At 45.5% G+C, this 16291-nt stretch overlaps 1 protein-coding gene across 2 annotated transcripts in view; it reads right to left on the bottom strand.

The window, feature by feature from the left end:
• SIPA1 (signal-induced proliferation-associated 1) overlaps positions 1-14685 on the bottom strand; it is a 310973-nt gene extending 296288 nt beyond the window's left edge. For both annotated transcript variants that reach the window (XM_063945192.1, XM_063945198.1), the window contains exon 1: positions 14513-14685. The gene's annotated coding sequence lies outside the window, so the exon portion shown is untranslated. The remainder of the gene's footprint in view (positions 1-14512) is intronic.
• Positions 14686-16291: the final 1606 nt, after the last annotated feature.

The following is a 16291-nucleotide window of genomic DNA, read 5'->3' as shown; positions in this document are numbered from 1 at the left end:
CACACTCTCCCGCCCGTTTGGGAGCTTTGGTATAATCCCCATGGTCCTTACGGAGTTCCCAGCATCCACTAGGACGTCAGAGAAAATAAGATTTTACTCACCGGTAAATCTATTTCTCGTAGTCCGTAGTGGATGCTGGGCGCCCATCCCAAGTGCGTATTGTCTGCAATACTTGAATATAGTTATTGCCTAACTAAAGGGTTATTGTTGAGCCATCTGTTGAGAGGCTCAGTTATATTTCATACTGTTAACTGGGTATAGTATCACGAGTTATACGGTGTGATTGGTGTGGCTGGTATGAGTCTTACCCGGGATTCAAAATCCTTCCTTATTGTGTCAGCTCTTCCGGGCACAGTATCCTAACTGAGGTCTGGAGGAGGGTCATAGTGGGAGGAGCCAGTGCACACCAGATAGTACCTAATCTTTCTTTTAGAGTGCCCAGTCTCCTGCGGAGCCCGTCTATTCCCCATGGTCCTTACGGAGTTCCCAGCATCCACTACGGACTACGAGAAATAGATTTACCGGTGAGTAAAATCTTATTTTTTCTGTGCACAGAGTATACTTAGATCTACCTCCTTAGGAAGTTTATAATATTATATATGAATATTTAGTGTTAGTGATTTTATTGACCGGTAAAGTTGTTTATCTGTGAAATATATATACATTTTTTATGTATTAAAATATATAAAATATATGGAATAACAAGTTTGATTTATTGAACTCTCAGCCATACCATATCATTTATAGCGCAAGAGGGGATTTGTTAGTATTTCAAAAACTTGACAATAATAGACATCAGAGTTACTGACAAGGGTGTAGTATTGCTGACCGCCGGTCAGCTTACCGACGCCGGGATCCCGGCAGCATACCGACGCCGGGATCCCGGCGGGGAGGGGTGAGTGCAGCAAGCCCCTTGCGGGCTCGCTGCGCTCGCCACGCTGCGGGCTCGGTGGCGACCTGCGGTCGCCACGGGTTCTATTCCCACTCTATGGGTGTCGTGGACACCCACGAGTGGAAATAGTCCCTGTTGGTCGGCATGCCGACCATCGGGATACTGAGCCGGCGGGATGGTGGAGGAGGTCATGTGACTGTCGGTCAGCAGACCGGCGGTCACATGAATACCACCCACTGACAACATTCATCTGAACAATGGAGGTTATTCAGGTTTGTTAGCAAATCAAAAAAGGTTAGCAATTGGGCAAAACCATGTTGCACTGCAGGTGGGACAGATGTAACATGTGTAAAGAGATTTAGATTTTGGTGGGTTATATTGTTTCTGTACGTGGGGGTCATTCCGAGTTGTTCGCTCGTTATTTTTTTTTCGCAACGGAGCGATTAGTCGCGAATGCGCATGCGCAATGTCCGCAGTGCGACTGCGCCAAGTAAATTTGCTATGCAGTTAGGAATTTTACTCACGTTTTTTTTTTCGTTCTGGTGATCGTAATGTGATTGACAGGAAGTGGGTGTTTCTGGGCGGAAACAGGCAGTTTTATGGGTGTGTGCGAAAAAACGCTACCGTTTCTGGGAAAAACGCGGGAGTGGCTGAAGAAACGGAGGAGTGTCTGGGCGAACGCTGGGTGTGTTTGTGACGTCAAACCAGGAACGACAAGCACTGAACTGATCGCAGATGCCGAGTAAGTTTGAAGCTACTCAGAAACTGCTAAGAGGTGTGTAATCGCAATTTTGAGAATCTTTCGTTCGCAATTTTACTATGCTAAGATTCACTCCCAGTAGGCGGCGGCTTAGCGTGTGCAAAGCTGCTAAAAGCAGCTTGCGAGCGAACAACTCGGAATGAGGGCCATGGTAAATACTGGCTGCTTTATTTCTACATTGCAGTTAAGATTTCAGTTTGAACACACCACACCCAAATCTGACTCTCTCTACATGTTACATCTGCCCCACCTGCAGTGCAACATTGTTTTGCCCAACTGCTAACCTTTTTTGGTTTGCTAACAAACCTGAATAAGGCCCAATATTGTGAGATCACTAATACTTCCCATGTGTTAAAAGGGGAGGCACTCGATATCCCGGCTGTCGGGATCCCGGCACTCTGCATACCGGCACCAGGATCCTGACCGCCGGGATACCGACAACTATTCTCCCTCTGGGGTATCCACGACACCCCTGGAGGGAGAATAACACCGTGCCGCAAGGGGCTCTACTGCGCTCGCCCCGCTGCCGGCATTCTGGCGGTCGGGATCCCGATGCCAGTATGCTGGGCACTGGGATCCCGACAGCCGGGATATCAAGTACCTCCCCTTTAACACAGTGCCAGTATATCGTAGTACACCCGTTAAAAGCATCCTTAGAATAAAACACTATTTGATCTTTTGGATTTAAAATGCTATTAAAGCTAAAGCACACATTGATTTCATGGACTGTATCAAACTCTAATAACTAAAGGAAAGGTTTGCAGTTAACTTACCAACTTCATATCTGCCAAACTGAAACAACTCATAACAATACTATTGGTATTACAGCTGGCATACAGTAAAACTGTCACACATCGCTTACAGCACATCCTGACAACTCGGGATTAAGGATGTCCAGGTGGATATACTGTATCAGCACAACACGCACACATGTATAATATATGTATAATATACACTGTGTTGAAGTTGAAACACATGGGGCATATTTATGAACATCTCTGACAATAGCAAAAAAGAGTAAAAGGTTATAGAATATGAAAATGACATAAATATAGCCTATATTCAGGCTTATCATACTATGCCTCTAAACAGTTACCAGGGCACGAATGAATTACACAGGTTCTGTAACTGGCTGACTTCAAGCATGCATTTCCCCTCATTTTAATCAGCCATGGAACCTGTGTAATCCATGAGTGTCCCGGTTTAAAGGATGTCATGGTATAGCATATCTCCAATATATGCTGCTATACCCACTGTTAAATACCCCACATATTAAAGTATTGGGGATCAAACATCAGTTTTCTGATTATTCACTGTAAAACTAGTTTAATAAAAGGCCACCATTTTAAATCAAAGGCTTTTTTTCTGTAATCTTGATAAAGGTCTTATTACAGACTGATTTAAAAACACTGTTTCAACTTCATGATAATGAATGCGATTCATTCTAGCCGCAGGGCTTGACAAATTTTTAGATAATATAGAAGCGAAAATGAAAGTGTAGGAGCCAGACTACTGCCTGCCTCCCCCACCCCAAATAAACAAACAAAAAACTGAACACCCCCTCCCCTCCCCACAGCCACATTACTGAGCAGCTTCCACCTACCCCCTCTACAAACCAACCCCCTACGGCCACATAACTGAGGGGGTACCCCCAGAAAAATTAGCCCTCTGCAGTCACATTGCTGTGCAGCCCCCACCCCCCGGGGCAAACAATAATGTCCTAATAACCCCCCACATTAAGGAGCAGCTAAACCCCACAGGCAACTAACCCCCATGGCCACACAACTGAGTGGGTACCTCCAGGCAAACCACCCCTCCACGGCTACCCCCTGAGCAAACAATCCCCCCGCCATGGCCACATCACTACGCCTTCTGAAGTCGCGATCACTGGCCACACATAGACCTTTTTTGCTGGCGAGCTCTATGCAGGTGGAGTTTGGAGACAGCCGACAGGCACAACAGTCAGCGCAGGCCGGGACTGTTACTGGGCACATGCATGAAATATCTGCCACAATACAGGCACGCCCACAAATCTTGGCTGGGGCTGACGAGGATCTGCTTCCTCCCTCCCTGCATAATAATCTGTTAGGCCGGCATAGCAGGATATTTGTCGAGCCTTGCTAGTCATATATTGCAGTAGCAATTCAGAGGCACCCCACACCTAATATTGGAAGCGGTGAGCATCAATCCACTTTTATATTACATACTGTGGCAATAGGAACAATGTGCTGCAGAGGAACCAGGGGTGTTTGCTATTAAGCCCAGGATAGAAAAAAAGTGTCTCAGCTGTGAGGAACTTCTTTAAGAACCCATGGTGGAAGTGTCATTTGCCTGTCAGTCTGGGAGCAGGAGGAGAAGTCTAAGGTATGTAAAGACTGTCTGGGCCATTTATCTGTATGACCTATGCCTGAAAAGCTGGCCGTGACTAGGGAGATCTCTGTTAGTCAGTGACAGGGCTATGAACATTTACTGTGTAATTGTTACTGGTCTGCAGGTCATCCTGACAAAATAAAACCATAATGGAGAAGTCCAGAGTCAGTAGGGGTATTCAGATCCTGCAGCTATTGCTACAGGAACTGCAAAGTACCGATTATCAGTACTTTGCGAATGCGCAGGATCCGCTCCGGTGATGAAGGTAGCAGGACGGCAACAGACTGTTAGTGATTGACAGTCTGCTGCCATCTGGGGGGCAGTGAGGGGCTGGCGACAACTTCCGTTTGTGAAAATGGAGGCATGTTTTCACCACACAAGTGAAGGGAAGAGGCCAGGGATCTCAGTCATAGGACGGCGACTTCCTGTCATCTGCGATGGACACTTTGTGCGGCACCATGGGTGCCACAAGCTGCCCAATGGTGAGTGAGAGATCAGATGCTGTGTCCTAGGGCGCAGGGAAGATCACTAATGTAGCACAAGGTGTCTGCTTGTAATAGATGCCTACTGCTGCATTACCAAACACTATCACAAAGAAGCCAAAATGGAGGAACTACTGAAAATGCTTGTGAGCGGGCAGCAGCAGCAGTTTCCTATACAACAGCAGCAAGAATTGCGTTATGAATAGCTACTACTGCAGTGCCAGCAACAACAGCCGGGACGTAAAGAGGAGCCCAAGCTTCAGAAAATGTCAGCTGATGACATAGAAGCCTACCTTGCCACCTTCGAGATAGTGGTAAATAGGGTGAAATGGTCACCAGAAGTCTGGGTAGAGAAGCTGGCACCATATTTGTCCAGTGAGGACCAGCGGGTTTATATGGACCTCAAGGAGAGGGAGGCGTCGGTGTACTTAACCTTAAAAACTGAGACACAGGGAGTGCCATTTCTAGGCCAGGCTGAGCACCGCTTCCGTGAGTGGCGTTTCTCCAAAGAAACTCCGGCCAGAACTAAGTTGGGCGCCTTGATCAAAATACTGAAGAAGTGGTTAAATCCGGCCCAACGGATGGTGAAGCTGCTGGTAATTGACCACTGCATCCGGACTTTGGACCAAGGTCTGCAAAAGTGGATGATGCAGGCAGAACCTCAAACCTATAAGGAACTCACAAGCTGGTGGAGAGACTTAAGGCATTGCAGCAAATGGCCAAGCCACTTGGTTTTGTGCCAAAATCTGTGCCCAGACAAAAACAGGGGTTATCCAGAAACCACCGGGGCAGACAGTGAAAAACCCTGTGGATAAAGAGGTGAACCCAAGACTGGCTAAGATAGCGTGTTTTGAATGTGGGGAGCCCGGACTAGATGAAGTGGCTGACACTGCAGGAGTCTATGGACTGCTCCCTAGCCCAGAAGGCAATGGATTGTTTCGGATAACAGTCTTTGATTTTTAAATTCGACAATTTTTATTGAAATTTTGTGTAAATATAAAACACTTGACAAAACAATTAGAACATTGCTGTTAGTAACCATGATAAGCAGCACTGAGCAAACCGTACATAGACATAAAATATAATCAGGCATCGGTGTGTGTGCCCTGTGGCACATAACCATATAGGGGTAGAGTGAGGAAAACAGAGATTCCAATTGACATTAATTAATCATGGCATCTTTCACAAATTACTTTATACATTTGCAGTGGATATAGAGATTAGTAGCCTAAATATAAAACACATTAAATAGCATCACTGTGTAATCATTACAAACGACGACCTAACATCTACAGGTTAACGCCAGGAAATATTATGATGGAACCGACCTGGCACCTAAGGCACAGTAATGTGAGCACCCCTACCATATGACGAAGACAGCCATCTATCCCATATTGCATAGAATTTAGTAATGGCTTTCCTGGATGTGTAAACAAATTTTTCATGTCCCACCGTAGTATTCACTAAGGCAATCCAGAAATAGATATCCGGGCCATTCACGACCGGGCTTTAGAAACCTGTGCAAGACCACATAGGTTAAAAAATATAACATCTGGAGGGGGCATCGAGCAACTCCCCATCCAACACCGCCAATATACATACAAGAGGGGTCAGCGAATCAGCAGGTATTCCAGTGGAAACTATAATCCCACGTACATCCTGCCAGAATGCATTAACTATTCTACAGGACCAAATTATGTGCCAAAAGGTGCCCCCATCTACAGCACACTTGGAGACATCTAGAATCCATTCTTCCGCCGAATCTTAGTAGCCTCTCAGGGGTAATATACATTCTGTGTAGAACAAAAAGATGCACCTGTTGGTATGGGACTGCTGTGGTCGCCATTCTAGAAGCATCCATTGCATCCCCTCAAATATCATTAGAAATGGGCCCCAAATCATCCTCCCATTTAGATTTAAGAGAAGGAAGGGTCTCATCATGATAGGCACGGAGCAGAGCCGAATAAAATATTGAGATAGTGCAATTTTGAGTATTATTAAACAGTTCCCGTACGGGTGTGTCCCGGAGCAACAGGAGGGTATTCGCAAACTGAGTCTGGCAGGCATGTAAATATAGAAATATAGTTGTAAATATAGAAAAAAATAAAAGGTAGGAATATTATAATCCTCTCTAAACTGTTGGAAAGATTTAAATATACTCATGTGATATAATTGCCCAAGAGACTGCACTCCCTTACGGTTCCAGACCTCCGCTCTCTGCAGCGTGGCAAGCTCAGTAAGGGTATGCACATGCGCCAGGGGCATTTTCGGCTCCCAACCCTCTTCTTGTAGTAATCTATGGGACTGATTCCAAACCATAATTGCTTGTTTGAGAAGCGGAAGGTTAAGAAGTGATACATTGTCACTCAACAGTAACTGTAGCGGGATACAGTTTTGGTCAGTTTCATAAAGCATTCGGGAGATCAATTCATTTCTACCAGGATCATGTAACCATTTACCGATTTGCATCAATTGTGCCGCTAAATAATATAAACTGAATTTAGGGACGGCCAGGCCATCAGAGTCACGGGGGCATGTGATGGTGTCTAATTTTATTCTAACCCGACGGCTGGACCATACAGTAGAGGACAGAAGACTATCTATCTTCTTAAAGGTTTTTAATGGGAGCTAAACAGGGGAGTGTTGCTGGGCATACAACAGTTTGGGTAGGGCGACCATTTTCGCTAGATTAATTCTACCTGTTACAGTAAGAAGTAAAGTTCCCCAGACCGCAACACGGGAACACGAATAATCCATATGAGGTTTTATGTTTAAGGGAAAGTATTGAGAGGGACTATTTGTGACCCAGATTCCTAAATATTTAAATGAGTCTACCCAGCAGAGAGGGAGGGACACGGGCGGGACATCCGGACAAGCTCCACGAAATTGCGGTATGCAAGACTTATCCCAGTTAATGGATAAACCTGAGTACTTGCCATAAGTGTCGATAATACGCAAGACGTGTGGCATGGTATTGCAGTAGTCTGATATAAACAGCAGGATATCATCCGCGTATAGAGCAATTTTGTCCGTGATGTGGCCCACCCGGAATCCCTCCACCCGCGAGTCAGAATGTACCAGACACGCTAAGGGCTCCACTGCCAGGGTAAAAAGGATAGGGGATAAAGGGCAGCCTGCCTTGTACCCCTGGCCAGGGGAAATGCAGAGAAAATAAATCATTTTATCGAGACCCTGGCTAAGGGAGTGGAGTACAGTAGCTTGACCCATTGTATGAAGCGTGGTCCAATGCCAAAGCAGGCCATGGACCTCCACAAGAACGCCCACTCCACTGAATTAAAAGCTTTAGCAGCGTCAAGAGACACTATAACAGAAGTGCCCGCGTCCTCGCGAGGGCCCTGCAAATGCGTAAACAGACGCCTAAGATTTGTTAGAGTGGACCACCCGGCACGAAACCAGTCTGATCTATGTGAATAATTTGGTTATAACAGAGTTTAACCGAAGTGCCAGGATCTTTGCTAAGATCTTGACGTCCATAGAGAGCAGCGAGATAGGTCTATACGAATCCATCCTCTCTGAATCCTTATCTGGTTTTAAAAGCACTATTATCAAAGCCTCTGTCAAAGAATCAGGCAGTGAACCAAATTCCAATAAGTCATTGAACAGAGTAAGCAATTTTGGGCCATAAAAATCCATATGCTTTTTATAGAGCTCAATTGGTATTGCGTCCATTCCAGGTTCTTACCTCCAGGGAACGTTTTGATGGCTGCACCAATTTCCGTCAATGACAAAGGGGAATCCAGGAATTCAGCCGTCTCATTAGAGAGCGAGGGCAGTGGTATATCATCTAGATAATTATTTATGTCTATTAAGTCAGCTGATAATCTCGTGCTATACAGGTTTTTATAATAAGCCACAAATTGGTCCGCTATTTCAGGGGTTTTCACATATGTTACATTATCATCCCACGTAAGGCAAGAACAGTATTAGAAGTTTTATCTGTCGCTGCTAAATGCGCTAGATAAGTACCAGGTCTGTCGCCTGTGGCATAGTATGAATGCTGGGCATACAGTAAACGGTATTTGGCTTTATCAGACAGACAATCCTTCTACTTGGACTGTGCAAACAACCATGCATCTTTCGAGGATGCCAGCCCATCATGCAAATATTGTATTCTAGGGACCTACATGACGCTTCAAGCTCAAGTTCCTGTCGTTTATAGCCAGCCTTTAAAGTAGCAACCCTTCTAATTAAAGAAGGATAACAGTCTTTGTTAACCAGAATGTGGTCCTGGCCTTGGGGGACACCAGTAGTAAACTTATAGTTCTTCAGTTGTCAAAAATTAAAGTCCTGTGTATTCATGGGACATCTGAGGAATATGAGAGGACCCTCCTTTCAGTCACCCTCAGGAATCAGACAGTGTGGACCATGGTGGCGATAGCTCTTAAGCTGCCGTACACACTTATCTTGGGACATGACTACCCGTTGTTTCAGGAGGTAATTTTAGAGCAAGTCCAACTGGACATACCAGCTGGGTTTTCAGTTATAAAGGATATGCCCAAGGGAGAACACGATCTACACCTCGAGACAATGCAATTGCCATTGCAGGAAGCTGCTCCAGCAATGGTAAGTAAGGCAACGTGGAAAAAGTTTGGGGGAACACACATATTAGCCGATCCTGGGACCAAATGAGGACTTGGACTGGTAACCAATGTGAAGACTATTTCTATTACAGGACTTTGCACAAGACCAAATTAATGATGCTACCCTAGAACAAACCTTCAAAGCAGTGATGGAGGTAAACAGTGTGTCCCGAATAGCCCATCCATCAGTGGAGGCCCTACTTTGTTATTAAGAATGACTGCATGTATAGAGTAAGCACTATACAGGAGAGAGTTGTGGAAGAGCTAGTATGCTTACCTTGTCCACAGAGCAAAAGTGGCAGGTGGAAAAGATGGTACAATGGAACAAGGACATGTTCTTCTTCCCTACTAGGACACAGAGCTTTGATTTAACATGATAAGGGTAGTAGTGAAACAAAAGCCCTACCGGTTCCCTAAGGTTAGGCAAAGTGCGGTTATAATGGAAGTGGAGAGTATGGTCCAAATGGGAATAATTGAGGACTCTACCAGCGAGTAGTGTAGCCCGATTGTGCTAGTTACAATACCCAATGGCAGCTTATGGTTCTGCAATGACTGTAAAAAGTTAAACAGCGTGTCCCAATTCGATGCCTATTCTATGCCATGGGTGGACGTACTGGTGGCAAGTTTTCTTGGAGCAAATATTTCACCACTTTTGATCTCACAAAGGGATACTGGCAGAGTCCTCTTATGCCCATAGCCAAGGAAACAGCTTTTTCTATACCTGAAGACATTTTCTAGTACAAAGTCCTACCCTTTGGTTTGCATGGAGCGTCAGCCACTTTCCAAAGGGAGTGAACAAGTACTGAAAGCCCATACTACCTATGCGGCCGCCTATCTAGATGACAGTTGTACACTCTGAGAATTGCATATTCTGAAGGTTGAGGCAGTTCTGGCTAAATTGAGGTCCACAGGTTTCACGTCTAACCCTGAGAAATGTGCAGTGGCCCTAAAGAAACTAAGTATTTGGGTTACGGAGTTGGACATGGTCAGGTGAAACCTCAGATAGGAAAGTTTGAGGCAGTAAAAAATTGGTCAAAGCCTAAGACCAAGTCGCGGTTGTGTACCTTCCTGGGTTTGGCAGGTTACTAAAGATGGTTTAGCAGTCACTTTGCAACTAGAACGGCTCCATTAACAGACTTGATTAAAAAAAATACACTGTCCCGATTTGCTGGAGTAGTCCAATCTTGTTGGATCATTATGGGCAGATCTTCGTCTGACCCTTTGTATATCTCCGGTTCTACCAGCACCCGATTTTCCACACAGATTCTTTCTCCAGAGTGATGCCTCTGATGTTGGCTTAGTTGCAGTCCTGTTCCAGTAAAGCGAGGGGGCAGAACACCCCATAATGTACTTGAGCAGGAAGTTGTTGCCGAGGAAAGAAAAATATGCTACGGTAGAGTGCCTGGCCTTAAAGTGGGCCATAGAGGCACTTTGGTACTATTTGCCGGGGAGAGAATTCTCTGTAATCACTGACCAGGCTCTATTCCAATGGATGTAGAGAAACCGAAAGGTAAACGCCAAGGTTACCAGGTGGTTCTTGGTGCTACAACCTTTTACAGTGGAGCAGAGGCCTGGGATCCTACACAAAAATGGAGATGCCCTGTTCCTGAAATTTGCGATCCTCGCAGGGTCCGCGTTGCCTGACTTGTTGATGCTAGAGAGAGGGATAGGTGGCAATAGGAATAGTGTGCTGGAAAGGAACCAGGGGTGTTTAGCTATTAAGCCGAGGGAAGTCATGCATTTGCAGGATTACAAAAATGTGTGTCTTACCTGCTTGTCGATTTCAATGTATTTCTCCGCTGCAGTCTGGCAAAGCTGAAGGCATGTTACTTATCCAAACAAAGCAGCCATGAGGTACTTCCTTAAGAAGGCAAGGTGGGAGTGTGGTTTGTCTGTCAGTCTGGGAGGGGGAAGAGGATTCTAAGGTATAAAAAATGATCGACATACAGATAAGCTGGCCGATGACTAGAGAGTAGATATCGGTTAGTCAGTGACAGGGCCATGAACATTAACTGTGTAATGGTTACTTTGTTTGCAGGTCATCCTAATGAAATAAAACTGTAATGGAGAAGTCCAGAGTCAGTGTGTGCTTCCACTACACAACTTCTTTATCACAATATGTTAAAAATGCTAGAAACCTATGTCAGGACCCCAACATTTAAACATAACATGGGGGTCAGGATGGTTTTTAAATTAATATACATGGTATTATGATAAAGTTTTAATATGCATGTATCAGGAATCCCTTTCGCGGATGTACTAATAAATATATGCTGAAATACGGCCAAATTCAGAGATGTATGCAAATCCAATTGTTTACGCACATCTCCAATGATGTGAGATCACACCTAGTGCCCCCTAAGCCGCAGCATGATTCACGAACTTGGCCATTTGGTTGCGGGGAAGTGCAGAGGCCAGCTTTATTGTCCCAGACAGCGTGAAACACCAAACACTTTGAGTAACCTGAGGATTACTCAGATGACCAATGTTCGTGCAGAGTGATCCAATGCTGCATCTTCGTAAAAGCAGCCTTCTGCTGCTTTTACACATATTTGAGCACAGTGGCTGCGTACAAAGACACTGCAACTGTGCTACTACATCCATCTCTGAATCTGCGTCATAGTTTCCGTTTTACATTCAGGCAGTGGCTATTATATTTTGATCACATAGGATTCCGAATCATTCTCTTTCAGGTCTGTGCTGCTGGTCATAAATTATATAGTCATGTTCTACACTTCCAAACATTGCAGATTCTTATACAGGGAAATAAGTAAGGAGGTAGGGCAGTAGTAGATTTTGTGACAAAAAATGACGAGAGCGTGGACACAGGGTGGGCCCTTACTCACCTTCCCTCCAAATACTCATTCACTGCCATTCTCGCCAGTGGCAGGTGCACATGGCACCAGTTTACTGCTACGCTGATCGTTTCAACTTTTTGGTCAGCAGGACAGTGATGTCCCCAAATAGAAGGACAAAATTAGGACACGGAGGTATCGGTGAACTGATTTCTCACTGATGCCTGGGTGTATTTTTAATGAAGCACTTTTACTTCCTTATATAAGTTGCCCATTCCCAGTACTTTATCCCTGGCCCTGCTGAGAACTAACTTCATTTATCTTGGTCTCTGAATTTTGACCTTGGCTTCTCCTTGTGACTACAGTATACTGGATATCCTCCTGTCCTGACCCCTTACTGTTTTTTTTATTATTACTCTGCATCCTTGTTTACTGACTACAAATCTTGGATGGTTTTCAAACTTCATCTCTCAGCAGCTGCATAGATATCTGCAGAGGGCCTCAACCAGAGAACCCATTAGAAGGCATCAACCAGAGTACCCATTAGACTCCCAGTGGTGACTTTACTAATCAAAATTTTTAAAGTCACTGCAATTTGGATGCTGAGGTTATGTTAAATGTGTAACATTAATCTGTAAAAAAATTTAAAATGTATTTTATTTTTTGCTTAGGGCTCATTGCAATCAGGTTCTGTGGCACAGATCAGTGCAACTTGTCAAAACAATTTACTGTTTACTTGCCATACATGAAAAATTATGAGATCACAGCATCTGCGGCCACCAGTATGGACAAACATCCAAAGTGAAAGAACTATAATATTTTTATAAGCTGCGCCTCTCATACTGCGAGTATTATTACTGTCTCTTTTATATAACGTAAAGTGCTTTTAAGGTTTATTAAAGTCGAGAAAAAACTAATAGTGGGGTATATTTATAAAAACTGCAGCGAGTCCCGAGTATTACATTGTGCTTGTCCATCACACAAAAGCCTTAATATTCCTTGTTTTTCAATCAAAAGTTGTATCTAAAATGTCCCACCAGTAACCTTTGTCTACTGTTTAGCAAAACCCACCTTTTTCATGTGCAGAAGCATTGTGGTGGCCATCTTGGTTAAAGACCCCAAAGGGCTTCAGTACAGGAAAATAGAGACAGCGCAGAAGCGCAGTTCCGATAAGAGTAAAAAGTCAAAGCACATATTCTATGGATGGCGCTAAACAGGCATTGTATATTAGGGTTTGCAGTCACAAGAAGTGAAAGCAATACAGTATGTCATCTGGAAAGTGTTAAGGGCCCTACACACTGAGTCCACACTGAACGATATGAACGATATAACGTTCATTCTTTAACAAAATCGTTCACATCATTCTTAAATATCATATATGTGTAGGGCCCTGTAGGGATGGTGCTACCATTAGGTAGTCTAGGTGGGCCAATGGTTAAGGGCCCCACACAATTGGCGACATCAATGATAAATATGAATGATATTGTTCAAAAATGAATGATAAATTGTTCATATTGTTCAGTGTGTATGCATCAACGATGAACGATGCACATCCCCGCAGTCGTTCATCGTTGGACTATTATCGTTAATACATGCAAGCCTGTTTGGACGATATAGATGTAGTATAATGTCATATCGTCCAAATCGTTGAAATCGCCCATTGTGTAGCCTAGGTGTGCCAATGGTTAGACAGCACCCACAGAAGAAAATCTGTCAAAACAATGGGGGTAATTCAGGAGGGGGGGTTAGTAAAGCCTGACATGCAGGGCGGCTAGCCCTGTGCTGGGCGTTCCCCCGCATGTCAAAATAACGGATCGTAGATGTGCTAAATTTAGCACATCTTTAGCACATCTACGATCAGATCTGAATTACCCCCAATGTCAATTATCCAATGTTTTCAGTGCCTCTGCAGCATTTTACCTTAATAATATCTCTTACTAGGTTTTAGTGCAACATTAGTACTATAATGGTACACAGAGAAGTATCACGCCAGTCATTTTGAGATTGTGTTGCCAATGAGTGGTCTTCAGTTTGCCGGCGGCCGGGCTCACGACGGCCAGCATACCGGCGCCGGAATCCCGACCGCCGGCATACCGACACCTTCTCTCCCTCTTGGGGGTCCACGACCCCGCTGAAGGGCGAATAGATAGCGTGGCGCGCGTGGCACGCGTGGCACGCATAGCGCGCCACCGTGCCCGCAGCGTGGCGTGCACAGCGAAGCCACAAGGGGGTCATTTGCGTTCGCCCAGCTGTCAGTATGCCTGCAGTCGGGATTCCGGCACCGGTATGCTGGCCGCCGGCAGCCCGGCCGCCGGCATACCATAGTACACCCGTTTCCAACTGCTTACTTACAAGTCATGAGCTTTCTTTAATAGTAGTTGACCTAGCATCTATTTTTCAGCCTGGGCACATTTCAGTATACCTTAATAATGTGTTAACAAAAATTGTTAAGACATCAGTAAATCTTTATACAGTGATCAGAACAAAGTATTTAAGTGTTTGCAAATCTGTCTATAACATTTTCCAATATGCACAGCTTAAGCAGCACAGAAACTTTTCCATGGTCTAGTATGTTTTCTAGGAATATCTGAATCACTAACAGCTTCCCTTACCTGGATTTGCACATGCAATCTCTGTAGACATGCTGTAAGTAAACATTTAGCAAGTACAGTAGTAAGGCTAAGCAGAAAGTGAGGGTTTTCCTTCCTTGTACTGTAGTTGCTGTTAGCCAGGTGCTGCATATAAAACAGCCTTCATAGTATCCAGCTTCCTGCAGCTCTCTGACAGCTTCTCACAGCCTCATTGTGCTTCCTGTTATCCTCATGCACCTGGTGTCTGCACATGCTCAGTTTGCTTGCTGTTTAGCCTACAGTAGCTTTACATTTTGCTAGGAGCTCATTTCAAATCTATGCTCTGGGATAGGCATTAGAGTGGCCTGGGATCAGCTTCTCTGTATTTTTTTTTTTAAAGAGCATACTTCATTATATGACAGTGCATGTTGCTTAGTTGCAAGCTTACCTCCTAATACTGGGATCAGTCATGAGACAACTTGGTGTGGTCATGTGGCACCAGACATGCAGTGTGCTAGGCCTTTCCTCCCATTAAAAGCATTGTGTTGCTACACAGTTGCTACTCCTTTGGCAATACTGCCCCCCTGCCCCCCAATCTCTCTGGGGTCTAAAGCAGTGGCCTGCGGTGAGGTCAGTGGCTGGTGAGGCACTGCAGCCATAATGTCCGCCGTGTCCCGCTGATGCCCGCTACCAGTGCTGTTCCTGCATGTGCTGAAAGTACACGTACTCCCGGAAAAGTGGGTGTGGTCTTGCAATCAGGGTGTGGCCTCACAACAAGGGGCGTGGTCGTATGAGGAGGAGGGAGTGATGCTTTGGAAGGGCAGAGAGATGGTGAAGAGGAGACGGTGATGCAAGGGAGATGCAGTGGGTAACAGGGAGAGGGTGACACCAGGGACAGGATGACAGCAGTGGGTGAGAGTAAGAGGGTAACACCAAGGAGAGGCTGATAGCAGTGGGTGACATCAGTGAGAAGGTGGTACTAGGGAGAGGGTGACGGAGAGAGGCAGTGGGGTGACGGAGAGGGGTAGTGGGTGACGGAGAATGGCAGTGGGTGATGCCAGAGAGAGGCAGTGGGTGACAGTAGTAGGTGATGCTAGGGAGAGGGTAAGGGTGACAGAGAGAGGGTGATGCCAGTGGGTGACAGAGAGAGGGTGACACCAGAGTGAGGGTGACAGCAGTGGGTGACAGGGTGAGGGTGACGATAGGGAAAGGATGACAGCAGTTTGTGACAGGGCAGTCGGTGCTAGCTGTGGATGACAGGGAGAGGGTGATGCCAGGGAGAGGGTAGCAGGGAGAGTTTGACAGCAGTCAGTGCCAGCTCTGGGTGACTGGGAGAGGGATGTGCCCTGGATGTGGCATGACCACTGTCCGCCCTTGGCTAGTAATAGTCTTCCACCAGCCCATGCCCAGATTGTTGTGCTCTACCTAATGCAATCAGAGATGCACCACGGGGATACAGACTGATATGGCTGCCAGTGCTGATGATCACATATCAGTCTCTAATATATAGAAAAGTGAGAGGTAGCTCATTACCAGTGTCATTGGTGCTGCTGGAGCTGAATTAAGGAAAACACACAGGACACATCACAACCCCCTGGAGCATACACAGTCTGCCCCAGTGCCCACCCTTTTGCCTTTACTTCGTCTTTATGCACTGCCCAGTGCCCACCCATGACATTTTTCCCTACTTGTTATTCTCACCCTCGTTGTCAGCACTCCCCAATGTCTCCAGGTGTGGCTGGATAGAAGACAAATGGGAGCCGATGGTAGCGGGGCCATTGTAATTGAGAGGAGAGGGGATCACGGCCCCTCCTTCCCCTC

This window comes from Pseudophryne corroboree, chromosome 11 (genome assembly GCF_028390025.1).
Source record: "Pseudophryne corroboree isolate aPseCor3 chromosome 11, aPseCor3.hap2, whole genome shotgun sequence".
NCBI lineage: Eukaryota > Metazoa > Chordata > Amphibia > Anura > Myobatrachidae > Pseudophryne > Pseudophryne corroboree.
Note: the sequence above shows the minus strand (reverse complement) of the source record. Positions and strands in the feature narration are given on the sequence as shown.